This window comes from Panthera tigris, chromosome X (genome assembly GCF_018350195.1).
Source record: "Panthera tigris isolate Pti1 chromosome X, P.tigris_Pti1_mat1.1, whole genome shotgun sequence".
NCBI lineage: Eukaryota > Metazoa > Chordata > Mammalia > Carnivora > Felidae > Panthera > Panthera tigris.
In genome coordinates, this window is record NC_056677.1 from 69,828,927 (window position 1) to 69,846,100 (window position 17,174).

The 17,174-nt window shown below is 33.9% G+C and overlaps 1 protein-coding gene across 5 annotated transcripts in view; it reads left to right on the top strand.

The window, feature by feature from the left end:
* LOC102968110 overlaps nt 1-17,174 on the top strand; it is a 449,421-nt gene that overhangs the window by 210,374 nt on the left and 221,873 nt on the right. The window contains exon 1 of one of the 5 annotated variants that reach the window (XM_042974935.1): nt 8,869-8,906. The exons of the other annotated variants lie outside the window; for them this stretch is intronic. The gene's annotated coding sequence lies outside the window, so the exon portion shown is untranslated. Of the gene's footprint in view, nt 1-8,868; nt 8,907-17,174 lie in introns of those variants that run through there. 5 annotated transcript variants of the gene reach the window in all.

Genomic DNA, 17,174 nt, shown 5'->3' on the forward strand with positions numbered 1-17,174 from the left:
AGAGAGGGAGACACAGAATGTGAAGCAGGCTCCAGGCTCCAAGCTGTCAGCACAGAGCCTGATGCGGGGCTTGAACTCACGAACCGTGAGATCATGACCTGAGCCAAAGTCAGGCGCTTAACGACTGAGCCACCCAGGCGCCCCTACAGTTAGAATTTGAAATGCTGAAATTTCCTTTGCACTACCATTGAGACTTAAAAATATTGCTGGGGATGTAGTTTAGATGCAGAAAATATATCTGCTGGGGCGCCTGGGTGACTCAGTCAGTTAAGCATCCGACTCTTGGTTTTGGCTCAGATCATGATCTCATGGTTCACGAGTTCAAACCCCACATCAGGCTCTGTGCTGACAGCGGGGGGCCTGTTGGAATTCTGTCTCTCCCTCTCTTCCCCTGCCCCCCCCTTCAAGATAAATAAACGTAAAAAAAAGGAAATATATCTGATGCAAATTTGCATGGGAATGGACATTTCACTTTTTGTTTTAAATTTTGACAACACTAGAAATTTATGAAGCAGCTTGACATTACTTATTATTCAAACAATAATAGTTATCATTGAGGTGACTTTGACACGCTATACGTTTCTCATAATAAGTGTTCTTTTTTCCCTGTAATTTTAGGTTGAATTTACTAAGAAATATTATGAAGTCCACAGCAAAAACTAATTTCCAAACTCATTTTAAAAAATCACAATAAAACTTTACCACTGTTAATGCATCAAACTTCTGTATAGTAGGACAAGTCCAGATACTTAGCTTGTATTTCTAATAAAATTGGCAAAACTGATGATGGTTAAGTCTGTAAAAGTGAATAAAATTCGCTGTTGACACTGTTGGTTCAACAACACATGATATATTTTTTCTTTTTTTTGAGTTTTTATTTAAATTCTGGTTAACACACAGTGCAATATTGGCTTCAGGTGTACAACTTTGTGATTCAACACTTACATAAAACACCTGGTGCTTATCACAACCAGTTCACTCCTTAACCCCCATCACCTATTTATTTTCAAGTATTTTCTATAAAGTGCCTTATAATGAATGATGTAGTAGATAACCAAAAACTTTAAACAATTTACATTTTCACAAAGTTTTGTACATTTATCCAACTAGCCTTTTACTTTGCCACGCTTATTTTTACCACCATCAGTTCTAACACATTTTGTCAGATTCCACTTCAGGTTGAATTGAATCAATATTTTATTAACTTGTTTTAAAATATTTTTGCCTGTTATTATTTCATGCAAAGTTTCATAGAGACTTCTTCACTTACTTCCAGCTCAGCTTTGACTCCTTAAATAAACTGCAACAACTGAACAGTATCAGTAATATTTTTCAACTCATCAAGAGCCAAGGAATAGTACTTTACATACATCATTTTCCCTTTTATTTAATTGACTATTGATGTTGCTCTCAATCATTTTCTTTGTGTGTGTGTGTGTGTGTGTGTGTGTGTGTGAAGAAATTCTGTTGTGATGGAATAGTCTCCTTCAAATTTGCTAATTTTTTGACCACTGCTTTCTGATGAGTTGGGAATATTTTAATAAGTGCTGTCTGGTCATGTAAAAATATACTGTATTCTTTTAGTACAACTATGGGGTCATTGCCTAATAAACACAATGTTTTGCTATATAGTTCGATAACAGAATGATCCACACTCTGCTGTGCCTTAAAATCATAACTTTAAGGGGCTACTTTTCTCTCTGTTTCTTCTTTTAACATGATGGATATGCACTAGTAATAAATGAAACACCATAATAAAATAACATATGTTGCACTTGAAGCACTGTTAATTTATAACTGCATCACTGGGATTTGTCATGGCCAAGCAGCAGTGCAAAAAAATGAGACTGCTACATAAGGTCTCTATTGCAACTTTTCAGCTATACTGTGAAAACAACCATAAATAATATCTGAACAAATAAGCATGGTTCTGTTCCAATCAAATTTTATTTATGGACATTGATGTTTAAATTTCATATAATTTTCACCAGTCATGAAATATTTGTTTTTTTCAAACATCTACAAATGTAAAAGACACTTTTTAGCTCATGGGCTGTACAGAAACATTGAGCTAGATTTGGCTCACAGAGTTTGCTTTGCTGACCTCTGGCTTAATACAACAAAGGTTTATTTCTTTCTCTTGTTATACAAGTAAAACACTTGTTGGAAGAGGGGTAATTTGTAGTTACATAGAGATCCATGATTATGGAAGCTTCTTCTCAACACACACTTACACAATTGAAGACAAGAAAATGGAATACGTCAAATTGCACACTAAAGCTTTCAACAAGAAGAGATAGTCATAGTTTTTGTTCATTTGGTCATAGCATGCCACATAGCCTCTGGTAACTTTAAATGGATCAAGTAAGTGTGGAAATGCAGCCCTATCATTTGCCTAGATGGAGGAGAAACTATCACAATAGGTATTGGCTTTGTTTTTCTCAGCCTGAGACCACTAAAATATCATATCTAATCTACCATCCCCACTTCCTATCTTATTCTACTCCAATTTAGTCATCATACTCTGTCACATTACTTAAAGCACAGCTTTAATTATATCATTGTTTTTACAATGCCTTTAAATTAAAAGTTCTAGTTATAGCATTTAGGGTCTTCCATAAATTGAGCCTAAGGGACATTTTTAAGCTGTATTACCCATTTTCACCCTAATTAGGAAAATTCCATTTTACCTAGAATGCTGGCCATTATTCAAACCTAACTCCTAGTAGTTTATTATACTATACTCTCTACCTGGAATTTCTGATGGAAGTGGCTACCATGACCAAAAATGGGAAGCTTATCATCTGTAAGCTCATTAAAAGTCACAAAGCCTGAAAAAGTAAAATGAAATATTTGTACTCTATCCCAAAATGAGTCTTGGAAAACTCAGTGAGAAATAAGTAACTAAGACTTAAATAAGCAACTGTTGCCAAATAAGCATCTCCCACCATTGCTCTGCCTTTCTCCATCAATGATCAGAATTAGTCCTTAAGACATTGCTTACAGTGTGTATATAGTTCTTCTCAGTAGCCACAACCTCATATATATTATTGTCCTGTCCTGTGCTTATAGAAGGAACCTTAAAGACTCATAAGAACCTACTATGTGCTTGACCCTGTGTTAGTCACTAAAGATGCTGAGATGAAGCAGTCTTTATCTTAAAACAGGGCTAGACAACCTCTGCAGCATGAGGACATCAATTTCTGGGAAAGTAGGGACTTGGGAGTGTTGAAGAAAAGCTTTGTAAATTCAATCCTATAAATTCAGACCTGAAAATGTCCCTAATGACTATCTAGTTTATCTGCCTCACTTTGCATGTGGGTAAACACCAATTTGGAGAGGGGAAGTTACTTTTCCAAGCTTACTATTCCAATAGTTGTTGAAAAAGTATACTGCATCTAATTCTAGAACCAATGCTCATAGTCTTTCAGATGGTAATGATAACTTTCAGCTCCATTTAACAGGTGGTATAGTTTTCAGCATACTTACATTCTGAATGAGATTACATGCACACTACTCTCAAGGTCAGCTTCTGAAATTGCACCCTAGGTCCTTGCTTCACTTAATTCCAGTCCAAAAATATTGGCAAGGGGAAAGTCAGATAACTCATGAGAGTTGCTTGACATTTCTTTAAGTCCCTTTCACATACTGGATAGTCAACGAGTGGTGGTCATGGCCTAGCTCTCTAATCAAATGGCTACCACATAAACATTTTGTATTGCACTTATTACATGCCAAGCTCTGTGAGTATATTAATTTATTTAATTTCCATGAGTGCCATAAGAGAAAGCTATGTTATCCCTATTTAATATACTGGGAAATAGGCATTTGGAGTTAAGTAAATTGCCTGAGGTCATGCAGCTATTAAGTAGTAGGGCCAAGATTTTGAATCCAGGTGTCTTGTTTAAGGCAGGATTCCTCAGCCTCAGCACTATTGGCATTTTGGGACAGAGAGTTCTTTGGTGTTGGGGGGAGCTCTCTTGTGCTTAGACGGATGTTCCAAATGTCTCCAAACATTGTGAAATTTCACCTGTGGGACCAAATTGCCTCTGGTTAAGAACCAATGCTCTAGAGTCTGAACTCTGAACCATCATTGCCTTTACAGAGTATTTCAAAATTCTTTACCTTGTTTGCTATTTACTTAATAAAATAATACTGCTGAATCAGTGAATATATATTTATATAAATACAAATATTTAAGTTGATGATTTTTTTCAAAATTGTTTTTTAATTTGAGTATACTTGGTATACAATGTTACATTAGTTTCAGGTGTACAACATACTGATTTGATGAGCTTGTTCATTATGCTACGTTCACCACAAGTGTAGCTACCATTTATCCCCATACATCACTGTCACAATATAACTGACTATATTCTTTATGCTGTGCCTTTTATTACTGTGACTTAATCATTTCATAACTGGAAGCTTGTGTTTCCCCCTCACCTCTCCCCTCTGACACCTGTCAGTTCTCTGTATTTATAGGTCTGATTCTGTTTTTGTTTATTCATTTTTTTAATATTCCACTTGTGAATGAAATAACAAATAGGTGTTATTTGGATTTATTTTTAACTGTTGTTTTCCATTATCTCTTGAATCCCTTCTAGAGATTTAATAACTAGCTTTGGATAGTCTTTATTTAGTCTGTTCAATTTGGTTTAGAGTGAAACAATCTCTATAAACACCTTTAAGTAGTTTTAATTTCTCCACACTTCCTAATTCATAAGATTACCTAGCTTTAACTCCAACCTTGTTCATAATGTATAGAAGAATATTCTGATTGAGCTGTTTAACTCTACCCTACTTCTTTTTCTGACATAGTAATGAAACACCAAGACTTAGGTATTTTTGTCCATTGTTTTCTTTTTCTTTCCCAAGATTATATTTTTTAAACGGTGGAAAAAATAAATTGCAAAGGCTTTATATCACTGAAGACTAAATTACAAAAAAAGGAAAATAATAAAAATCTCTCCTTATTATGATATTTACCTTACTTCCCTCTTTTTCCTTCCACCCCAGCCATGCTTCTTTTCTTTCATTCATTTCTCCTAACATTCACCAATATTAGGACAATAGTTTTAAAGATATTTACAGAAGTTAATGTGATGTTTAAATCCTCATTCAGTCATCAAAAACATAATTTTTAACAACTCTAAAACAAGAATAATAAAATCTGGTAGATTATTTGAAGATCACATAGCTTCATTTATCTCTGGGTAGGATTATATTAGTTTGATGTCTCCAAATGGCTTAATTTAGGATTCAAAATAATAAAAATATGGAGTGTTTAGAAGAAAATTAAGTTATAAAATCTCATTTTATCTCATTTTTATCTCATTTTCATTTTCTATAAATCTTAGAAAATTATTTGTTGAGACCTGCCTGTGGCAAGGACTCTGCACTGTCTAGAAAGTGTTCACACCTTATCCTCCCCTTCTACTACTAATTTCCCTTTTTCATAACCATTTTTTTCACATAAACCCCAGTTAAATTTTTTAATTCAATCAGGAATATTACCATAAACTAGTTTCTTCTAAGTATCAATTTTTCTGTTATTGTAATCTTTGCAGAAGTTAAAATAAAATCTCACTTTACAAAACCTATCACATAGGGTAAAAAATGATTAAATGATAAACAATCCTGGAATATGCCAGGTGGAAAAAAAAAGTGGTAATAAATTATCAAAGCCAAATTGAGAGATAAGTTAAAGAGGTTTGCTAATAGCCACTTCTAAAAAATAATAGAATCATCATATTTGGGGTTGTACAAATAAACATAATCCACAAAAAGCTTAGAAGAGGAAATTCTAAGTGTCTGGAACAAGAGCATAAGAAGTGAGTAAAGCTCATCAAAGCCACAGTCTTGATCAATCAATCTTGATCTTGAAGAAACACAACCAAGAGAGCTTGATAGAAAATGCTATTTTATGTGGTTTCCAGAAAGATGGATCTACAATTAAAAGACGACAGCCTTCATTAGCATCTCCGTTGGGCAAGAAAGATCTAAAGTAGAGTAATATTTGGCTCAGTCATCTGTGAAGGGCAAAGTCTTCCTCACAGAAAAAGTCAGGATTTCTACAATTGTCCTCAAACCATCAAGTGCAAATTATCACCCAGGGAGCTACTATGGCCCACTTTCTAGGTCTTACCTCAGAGATACTGATTCACTATCATTGGTTTTCAACCCTAACTGCATATTAAAATTACCTGAGGAATTTGTTTCAATTTGCATTTTTAATTTAAGTATAGCTGACATATAATATCATATTAGTTTCAGGTGTACAAGATAGTAATTTGAAAATTATATACATTACAAAGTTCTCAGCACAATAAGTGTAGTTACTGTATGTCACCTACAAAGTTATTACAATATTACTGATTATATCCCCTATGCTTTACTTTTCAAAAAAAAATTATTCTCAATTTAGTTAACATACAGTATAGTCTTGGCTTCAGGAGTAGAATCCAGTGATTGGTCACTTATATATAACACCCAGTGCTCATCCCAACAAGGGCCCTCCTTAATGCCCATCACCCATTTTCCTCACCCCCATCAACCCACCGGAGGAGTTTTTAAAACATACTGATGCTCATGCCCAGCCCCAGATATTTAAGATTTAATTGATATTATGAGATGGAAACTGGCTTTTGCTATTTTCCAAAGCTCCCCAAGAAATTATAATATGCAGCCAGGGATGAGAACCAGGCTCTTAGGTGAGTATAAACCTACTTTTAAAGTAATGTTCTCTAAGTGAATCTGATGCATTTAATATATTTTGTATATTTCTAGGTGAATTCGTGTACTCAACATATCACAAACATGCTATTCTCTCTCTTTTTTTAGTTTATTTTTGAGACAGAGAAAGAGAGAGAGAAGGAGAGAATGAGCGAGGGAGGGGCATAGAGGGAGACAGAGAATCCTCACCAGGCTCTGTGCTGTCAGTGCAGAGCCCAATGTGGGGCTCAAATCCAGGAACAATTAAGTTCATGACTTGAACTGAAATCCAGAGTCACTTATCTGAGCCACCCAGGTGCCCCTGAAAACCTGCTATTCTAAACAGTACATTGAGGAGGCACTTTGTGGTTTGTGACTTCCAAACAAGCCTTTACTATTCATTCTAACTCAGTTGTCATAATTACAGAAAGGAGCATAGGTGATCCAAATCATTCACCAATACAGATATATTTTAATTTTAGGAGTCATACTTTCTATCTCATACTTTGTGAGGTAGAAAGTATGACTTTCTTATTATATAGATATAATTTATATAACACACTTTGAAGTACAAATAACTATACAAACCGAAGACTTATTTTAATATTAGCAGTGGAATTTGTATTGTCGAAGAGCACATTTGTTTATGGACTCTTAATGCAGGGTAAGGGAAAAATGACTAGCGATATAATACCTGTTTTGCAGGTGGAAGTAACTCTGAATTCATGGACAAGAAAAACATACTTGCAAATTTCAAGATGTGTTATAAAGAAGTGTCTTTTAGTTGCTATAGTTAATTTTGCAAGCCACTATGGCAGCAAAAATGTTACAGAAAGTACAGTTTATCTCATAACATAGATAATATAGTATAATTGTCTCCTTTGTGCCAAATTCTTTCTTGGTTTTCTGAATATATGTACGTTAGCTTCAGAGATTGTTTCTCACTTCTCAGAGAGGGTTTGAATTCCTCCAAAATTACAGGCTTACCAAAGAGAAACAAAATTAGATGAATTAATTAGTCTTTAATAAAAGCTAAAATTTATCTTGAAAGCTAGTTTTTGAAGGGTTTCATCTGCTATTCAGGTAGAATTTGGTTTTCTTTCATTTTTGCTGTATATTCGTATGTTTGGACTCATAATAAATTTTCCATAATGATGCAATCAGAATTTATAACTGTTAGATCTCCTGTATGAGTGTTTGGTCCTATTTACATTTTGGTTTTAGGACTCACCTCTTTGTCTTCACTCTTTTACTTTTTCAATTCTAAGGTATTGACAGCCAGCTTTCAATATGGAAAAATATTAAAGTACCATATCAGGCTCGATATCTACCACTTTAGCTTCCTGACACACTACCCCTTAGCCACTCAAGACAAATGGCTGTAGATCCTGCTTATGCTAGTTTCTCTCTAACCTATTCTATGCCTGGGGAATATAATTTATATTTGCATTTATCAATGTCAGAAGTCTCTTCACTTTCATTTAGTAAGCCATGTATTTCAATGCAGCCAGTGCTAATATCTGGAAGCCAGTTCCACCTTTATTGAAGCAATAGAGTCATCATATCATTATTGCTACCATTTCCCCCTCTTTAATTCTTACTTTTAATTCATTCCTTTATTTTTTAAAACTTTAATTTTTTGTTGCCCAATATATTTTCTAGTGTGATGCCATGAATCATATAGTAGCATAAGTGTTAATACATAGAAACTCAAATCCACATGCCCTAAATTCTGACTCAGGAGAAAATTACTCTAAAAAAATCATTTAATGTATCTAATTTGCATAATACCTATAGAATTGTACAGCCCTAAGTTGAATGTTGAATAACAAAATGTCAGGTTGTAAAGAACTGTAAACTTTTTCCTGAAAAATAGAAAACTAACACATTTTTCCAGTTATTTACAGTAATGCTCTTTTAATTAGTAAATGTCATTTAAAATATGGAAGAGACTGCTTTCCCAGAAGAATAAAAGTTGCTTAATTATGACATATATTCAGTGTGTAGAAGAAATACTGATTCTTTTTCCAGGTATCTAGGACTTTTTGTTTGTTTTTGATTGTTTGTTTTTACAGTTTAAACCATCACCAAAAAGCTACCAAAAGGGAAAATTCGTGTTTGATGTGACTAACTTAGCATGGAAGATTGTTTAGAATAATGTTTTAAGGTGAATCACATTTTTGAGTAACAAGGTCAGTGAATTGTTTTATTAAATATCAAAGTAATTAAGACAGCAGCATGAGCAAACATATGAGTGCAATAAATTCAGTGAGTTAGATTTCACGAACAGTGTGTGTAAACAGTATTTAAAGCATGTGTAGTTTTACCATAAATGATATGCCTGTTTTCATTAATATGGCCTCAAATGTGAAGTATTAGCAATGATGCCCTAAGGCAATGGTTCTCATCACCATCACCTGGAAACTTGTTAGAAATGGAAGTTATCTGACCTTGTCAGAGACTAAATGAATTAAAAATTCTGAGTTTAGGGCCCAGAAACCCTTCAGATGATTCTGATTCAGACTAAGGTTTGATAATTAACTGTGTTAAGATCTTTTTTTTTTCAACTGATTTAATGTTTGTTGACAGAAAGTTTTAAGTAAGTAGTATAGTAAGTTTAAAATGGTAACAGTTGGTTAAGAGTCTTTCATTCACTTTCTAAAGCTAGTTCAACACAAGATCTAGATTTATTAATTCATTTGTTGATAAATGAACTACTCTATATTGAAAAATATATTTTTTCCTCATTTAATTACTATAAAGTCAATAACAAAATTTGGATCTTGTTTATTCATTGTAACCTATTAAATGATATGTTACGTCATCCAACAGAATCAGAAAATTGGTTTAATAAAATAATGTGCCATGAACTGTGCTAATTTCTATCCATGCTTAATTCTAATTTTTACAGTAACCCTGCAAAGCTGGAATTAGTATTAATCTTTAATATATTATTAAATTGGAGTTCAAGCACTATTAAATAGCCACCAGATTTCTCTGATCCCAGTGCTTTTGCTCAGGGGATTATTTTCCAGATTCTAACAGCTCTCTACTTTGAATATCAACACATTTGAGATGATGTAGACATACTGGCTATTGTGTAGTTTATGGAAAGTTGCTTTTAAATAGGCCAGTTGAAGATGCCCCACCTAAAGGAAGAATTCTTGCTTTTTCCTTTTTTATATTTTCGTTAAAAAAATCATATAACATTAAATCAACCATTTTAGAAGTGTATGATTCAGTCATTAATATATTCACAATGTTGTGCAAGCATCACTTCTGTCTAATCCCAAAATGTTTTCATTATTCCAAAAGTAAACCCTGTACCCATTATGTAGTCACTTCTACCTTTTCCCCTCTCCCCAGGTCCTAGCAACCACTGATCTCCTTTCAGTGTCTGTATAATTTTCTATTCTGGATATTTCATATAAATCAAATCATACAATATTTGAACTCTTGTGTCTGGTTTCTTTCACTTAGAATAATATTTTTGAGGCTCATTCATGTAGAATGTATCAGTATTTCATTCCCTTTTATGGCTGAATAATAATCCATTGTATGGATATGTTGCATTTTGTTTATCAATTCATTTGTTCATAGATGTTTTATTTGTATGGATATTTATTTGGCCATTGTGAATAGTGCTGTTATGAAAATTTGTGTACAACATTTTGTTTGAATATCTGTTTCAATACTTTGGTGTATATACATAGAAATAGAATTGTGGGTCATATGGTAATACCATGTTTAACTTTTTGAGTAACAAACTATTTTCCACAATGTCTGTATCATCTTTTTCTCTTTACAATTTTTTTTAAAGTTTATTTTATTTATTATGAGAGAAAGAGAGAGAGAGAGAGAGAGAGAGAGAGAGAGAGAGAGAGAAGGCAGGGGAAGGTCAGAGAGAGAGGGAGAGAGAGAATCCCAAGCAGGCTTGGCACTATCAGCACAGAACCCTACACAGGGCTCCATCTCACAAACCATGAGATCAGGATCTGAGCCAAGACAAAGAGTTGGACTCTTAACCAATTGAGGCATCCAGGTGCCCTCTTTCCGCTTTTTATTAATTTACTTTACTTCTTAGAGCAATGTTAAGTTTACAGAAAAATCTTCTAGAAAGTAAACAGAGTATGCTCTCTCCCCCCAAAGTTTTTGTGGTACATATGTTAGAATTGATGAATCAATATAGAAAATATTATTAGTAACTAAAATCCATATTTTATATTAAGGTTCACTCTGTTGTACATTTCTAAAGGTTTTTCCAAATGTATAGTATTGTGTATCTACCATCACAGATTTATATAGAATAGTTTCTTCCCCCAAAAAATCACCTGTGCTATACCTATTCATCATTCCCTCCTATACACTTCCTGTTACCCCTAGCAATGGCTAAATATTTTACCATTTAAAATTAAGTAATTTTACTTAATATCATGTAGTTGGAATCATATTGTGTCTACCTTTCAGACTGGCTTCCCTCACTTAGCAATATGCATTTAAGGTTCCTTCATGTCTATTTGGGACTTGGTCAATTTTTTTTTACTAGTGGATAATATTCCATTGTATGTCTGCACCCAGTTTGTTTGCCCATTCATCTACTGAAGGACATTTTTGTTGCTTCCATTTTTTTAAAATTATGAATAAAGCTTCTATAAACATCTGTATGCAGGTTTTTTTGTGGATTTAAATTTTCAACTAACTTGGATAAATGCTGCAGAATGTGACTGCCAGATCATATGGTAGGATTATGTTCACTTTTCTTTTTCTTAGTAACTTCCAAACTGTCTTCAAAGTGACTATACCATTTTTTATTTCCACCAGCAATGAATGAGAATCCCTGGCACTCAATATCCTTACCCAAATTGGCAGTGCCAGTTATTTGGATTTAAGCCATTCTAATAAGTTTTTTAGTGGTATCTCATTATTTTAATTTGAAATTCCTCAATAACAAATAATATTAAACATTTTTTCATATTCATATTTGTCATCTCTGTATCTTCTTACATGAGGTATCTGCTCAGATCTTTTGTCCACTTTTAAAGTTTTCTTATTGAAGTATAATTAACATATAATGTTATATTGGTTTCAGGTATACAACATAGTTTCAGGAATTGTGTACATAACAGTTCAGTGCTCACCATGATTCATTAGTCAGCATCTGTCACCATACAATATTATTACAGTATTATTGAATATATTGAATAATTTATTTTTAATACATTATTCAAAAATTTTATTTTTTTTTATAACCAGTAGTTTGTACCTCTCAATCTCCTTCATCTGTTTCATCCATTCTCCAACCCACATACCATCTGGCAACCACCAGTTTTTTCCTATATTTAATACTGTGTATTTTTGTTTTTCTGTTTGTTGATTTGTTTTGTTTTTTAAATTCCACATATAAGTGATATCATATAGTATTTGTCTCTCTCTGATTCTGTAATTTAAGTCACTCGGTATAATACACTTTATGTCCATCCATGTCATCACAAATGCTAACATCTCATCCTTTTTTATGGTATAATAATATCCCATTGTGTTTATTTACCACATCTTCTTTATCCATTTATCGGTGGTTACTTAGGTTGCTTCCATATGTTGGCAATTGTAAATACTGCTGCAGTAAACACAGAGGTGCATATATCTTTTTGAATTAGTGTTTTAATTTTCTTTGGGAAAATACCTGGTGGTGGAATTGCTGGATCATGTGGTATTTCTATCATTTTTATTTTGTGATTTTATTTTATTTTTAAAAATTTATTTATTTAAATTCAAGTAGTTAACATACAGTGTAGTGTTGGTTTCAGGAGTACAATCCAGTGGTTCATTACTTACATATAACTCCCAGTGCTCATCCCAATAAGTGGCCTCCTTAATGTCCATCACTCATTTAGCCCATACACCCACCCATCTCCCCTCCAGTAATCCTCAGTTTGTTCTCTGTATTTAAGAATCTCTTATGGTTTGCTCTGAATGGATAAAGAAGGTGTGTGTGTGTGTGTGTGTGTGTGTGTGTGTGTGTGTGTGTATGTGTAGTAATACTACTTGGTGATCAAAAAGAATAAAATCTTGCCATTTGCAATAACGTGGATGGAATTAGAGTGTATTATGCTAAGTGAAATAAGTCAGTCAGTATCAATATCATATGATATCAAAGACAAATATCATATGATTTTACTCATATGTGGAATTTAAGAAACACAACAGACGACCATAGGGGAAGGGAAGGAAAAATAAGGTATTTCTATTTTTAATTTTTTGAGGAATCTACATACTGTTTTCCAAAGTAGGTGCACCAATTTACATTCCATCCAACAGTGCACGGGGGCGCCATTTTCTTCACAACTTAACACTAGTTATTTCTTGTCTTTTAGACAATATGACGAGTGTAAGGTGATATTTTATTGTAGTTTTGATTTGAATTTCCCTAATTAGTGATGTTGAGCATCTTTTCATGTATCTATTGGCCATGTGTATGACTTCTAGAAAAATGTCTGTTCAAGTCTTTTGCCCATTTTTAATTGGATTGTTTGGAATTTTGAAGTGTTGAGTTGTGTAAGTTCTTTATATGTTTTGTATATTGACCTTTTATCAGATATATCATTTACAAATATATTCTTCCATCAGTAGGTTGCCTTTTTGTTTTCTTGATAGTTTCCTTTGCCATGCAAAAGCGTTTTATTTTGGTATATTTCCAATAGTTTATTTTGCTTGCCTTAGGAGACATATCTAGAAAAACTCTGCTAACATCAGTGTCCAAGAGATTACTGCCTACATTTTCTTCTAGGAGTTTTATAGTTTCAGGTTTCCCACTTAGGCCTTTAATCCATTTTGAGTGTTTCTGTGTAACTTGTAAGGAAGTGGTCCAGGTTCATTCTTTTCCATGTAGCTGTCAATGTTTTCCAGCAACAATTATTAAAGAGACTGTCTTTTCCCCACTGTATATTTTTGCCTTTGTCATGGATTAATTGACCACAGTAGTGTTGATTTATTTCTGGGCTCTGTCTTCTGTTTCATTAATCAATGTGTCTATTATTTTTTCCAGTACCGTATTGTTTTGTTTACTGCAACTTTGTGGTAAATCTTGAAATCTGGGATTGTGATACCTCTAGCTTTGTTGCTCTTTCTCAATATTGGTTTGGCTATTCAGGGTCCTTTGTGATTCCATACACATTTTAGTATTTTTTGTTCTAGTTTTGTGAAAAATGTTGTTGGTATTTTGATGGTGATTGCATTGAGTATGTATATTGCTTTGAGTAGTAAGGATATTATAACAATATTAATTATTCTAACTCTTTAGCATGGAATATCTTTCCATTTGTTTTGTCTTCTTCAGTTTCTTTCATCAGTTTTATACTTTCCAGGATACAGGACTTTCACCTCCTTGGTTAAGTGTATTCCTAGGTATTTCATTCTTTTTAGTGCAATTGTAAATAAAATTGTTTTCTTACTTTCTCTTTCTGCTACTTTATTATATATAAATGCAACAGGTTTGCATTTGTATACAATAGATTAATTGTGTACTCTGTTACTTTAATGAATTTTTATCAATTCCAATCGTTTTTTGGTGGAGTCTTTAGGGTTTTCTATGTATAGCATCCTGTCATCAGCAAATAGTGACAATTTAATTCCTCCTTAACTATTTGGAGGCCTTTATTTCTTTTTGTTATTGTTGTTGCTGTCTGATAGCTGAAGCTAAAACTTCCAGTACTATGTTAAATAAAAGAGGTGACAGTGGAAATTCTGGTCTCGTTTTGAATGTTAGAGGGAAAGCTCTAGGTTTTTCACCATTGAGTATGATATTATCTGTGGGTTTTCATATATGGCTTTTATTTTTTCTGATGCTTATGTGCTATCTCTGTGTCTATGTACATAAAGTGTCCTAGTCTTTGTCCACATTTGGATTGAGTTCCGTGTATTTTTATTGTTGAAATTTTTTTAAATTTAAATCCAAGTTAGTTAACATATAGTGTAATAAAGACTTCAGAAGTAGAATTTAGTGATTCATCACTTACATATAGCACCCAGTGCTCATCCCAACAAGTGTTCTCCTTAAAACCCTTTGCCCATTGAGAACACCCGCCTACCCAACACCCTGCCAGAAACCCTCAGTTTGTTCTCTGTATTTAAGAGTCTCCTATGGTTTGTCTACCTCTCTGTTTTATATTACTTTTGCTTCCTTCCCTTATGTCCATCTGTTTTGTATCCTAAATTCCATATATGAGTGAAATCATGTGATATCTGTCTTTCTCTGACTGACTTAACTTCACTTAGCATAATACACTCTAGTTCCATCCATGTTGTTGCAAATGGCAAGATTTCATTCTTTTTGATCGCTGAGTAATATTCCATTGTGTGTGTGTATACACACACCACATCCTCTTTATTCATTCATCAGTCAATGGACATTTGGGATCTTTCCACACTTTGGCTATTGTCAGTAATGCTGCTATAAACATTGGGGTGCATGTACCCCTTCGAATAAGCACTACTGTATCCTTTGGATAAATACCTGGCAGTGCAAATCCTGGATTGTAGGGTAGTTCTATTTCTAATTATCTGAGGACCTCCGTACTGTTTTCCAGAGTAGTTGCACCAGTTTTCATTCCCACCAGCAGTGCAAAAGTGTTCCCCTTTCTCCACATCTTTGCCGACATCTGTTGTCTGAGTTGTTAACTTTAGGCATTCTGACAGGTGTGAGGTGGTATCTCATTGTGGTTTTGATTTATATTTCCCTTCTAATGAGTGATGTTAGGCATCTTTTAATGTGTCTATTGGCCATCTGGATGTCTTATTTGGAAAAGTGTCTATTCATGTTTTTTACCCCTTTCTTCACCGGATTCTTTGTCTTTTGGGTGTTGAGTTTGATAAGTTCTTTATAGATTTTGGATACAAACCTTTATCTGATAATGTCATTTGCAAATCTTCCCCCATTCCTTCAGTTGCCTTTTAAATTTGCTGATTGTTTCCTTTGCTGTGCAGAAGCTTTTTTTCTTGATGAAGCCCAAGTAATTCATTTTTGCTTTTGTTTCCCTTGCCTCTGGAGACATGTCGAGTAAGAAGTTGTTGTGGCTGAGGTCAAAGAGGTTGTTGCCTGTTTTTGCCTCTGGGATTTTGATGGCTTCCTCTCTCACATTTAGGTCTTTCAACCATTTTGAATTTATCTTTGTGTAATAAAGTGGTCCAGTTTCATTCTTCTGCATGTCACTGTCCCATTTTCCCAACACCATTTGCTGAAGAGACTGTCTTCTTTCCACTGGATATTCTCTCCTTCTTTGTCAAAGATTAGTTGCCCATACATTTGTGGGTCCATTTCTGGGTCCTCTATTCAGTTCCATTGATCTATGTGTATTTTTTTATGCCAGTACCATACTGTCTTGATGAATACAGCTTTGTAATACAGCTTGAAGTCTGGAATTGTGATGCCTCCAGTTTTGGTTTTCTTTTTGAGCATTGTTTGGCTATTCAGCGTCCTTTGTGTTTCCATACAAATTTTAGGGTTGTTTGTTCTGTGAAGAATGCTCTTGTTATTTTGATAGGACTTGAATTGAATATGTAGATTGCTTTGAGTACTATCAACATTTTAACAATATTTGTTCTTCCAATCCATGAGCATGGAATGCTTCTCCATTTTTTTCTTCAGTTTCTTTCATAAGCTTTCTATAGTTTTCATTGTATAGATTTTTCACCTCTTTGGTTAGGTTTATTCCTAGATATTTTATGGGTTTTGGTGCAATTGTAAATGGGATCAATTCCTTGATATCTCTTTCTGCTGCTTCATTATTGGTGTATAGAAATGCAACTGATTTCTATATGTTGATTTTATATCCTGTGACTTTGCTGAGTTAATGGATCAGTTCTAGCAGTTTTTGTTGAGTTTTTTTTGGGTTTTCCACATAGAGTACCATATTGTGTGCAAAGAGTGAAAGTCTGACTTTCTCCTTGCCAAATTGGATGTCTTTTATTTCTTTGTATTGTCTGATTGCTGAGACTAGGACTTACAACACTATGTTGAATAAGAGTGGTGAGAGTGGACATCCTTGTCGTGTTCCTGACCTTAGTGGGAAATCTCTGTTTTTCCCCATTGAAAATGATATTAGCAGTGGTTCTTTTGTATATGGCCTTTATGATCCTTAGGTATGATCCTTCTATCCCTACCTTTTTGAGGGTTTTTATCAGGAAAAGACGCTCTATCTTGTCAAATGTTTTTTCTGTATCTATTGAGAAGATCGTGTGGTTCTTATCCTTTCTTTTACTAATGTGATGTATCACAATGATTGATTTGCAGATAGTGAACCAGCTCTGCATCCCAGGAATAAATCCCACTTGACTGTGGTGAAAAATTCTTGTAATATATTGTTGGCTCCAGTTGGCTAGTATCTTGTTGAGAATTTTTGTATCCATGTTCATCAGGGAAATACGGATTTCTCCTTTTTCAGTGCGGTTTTGTCTGGTTCTAG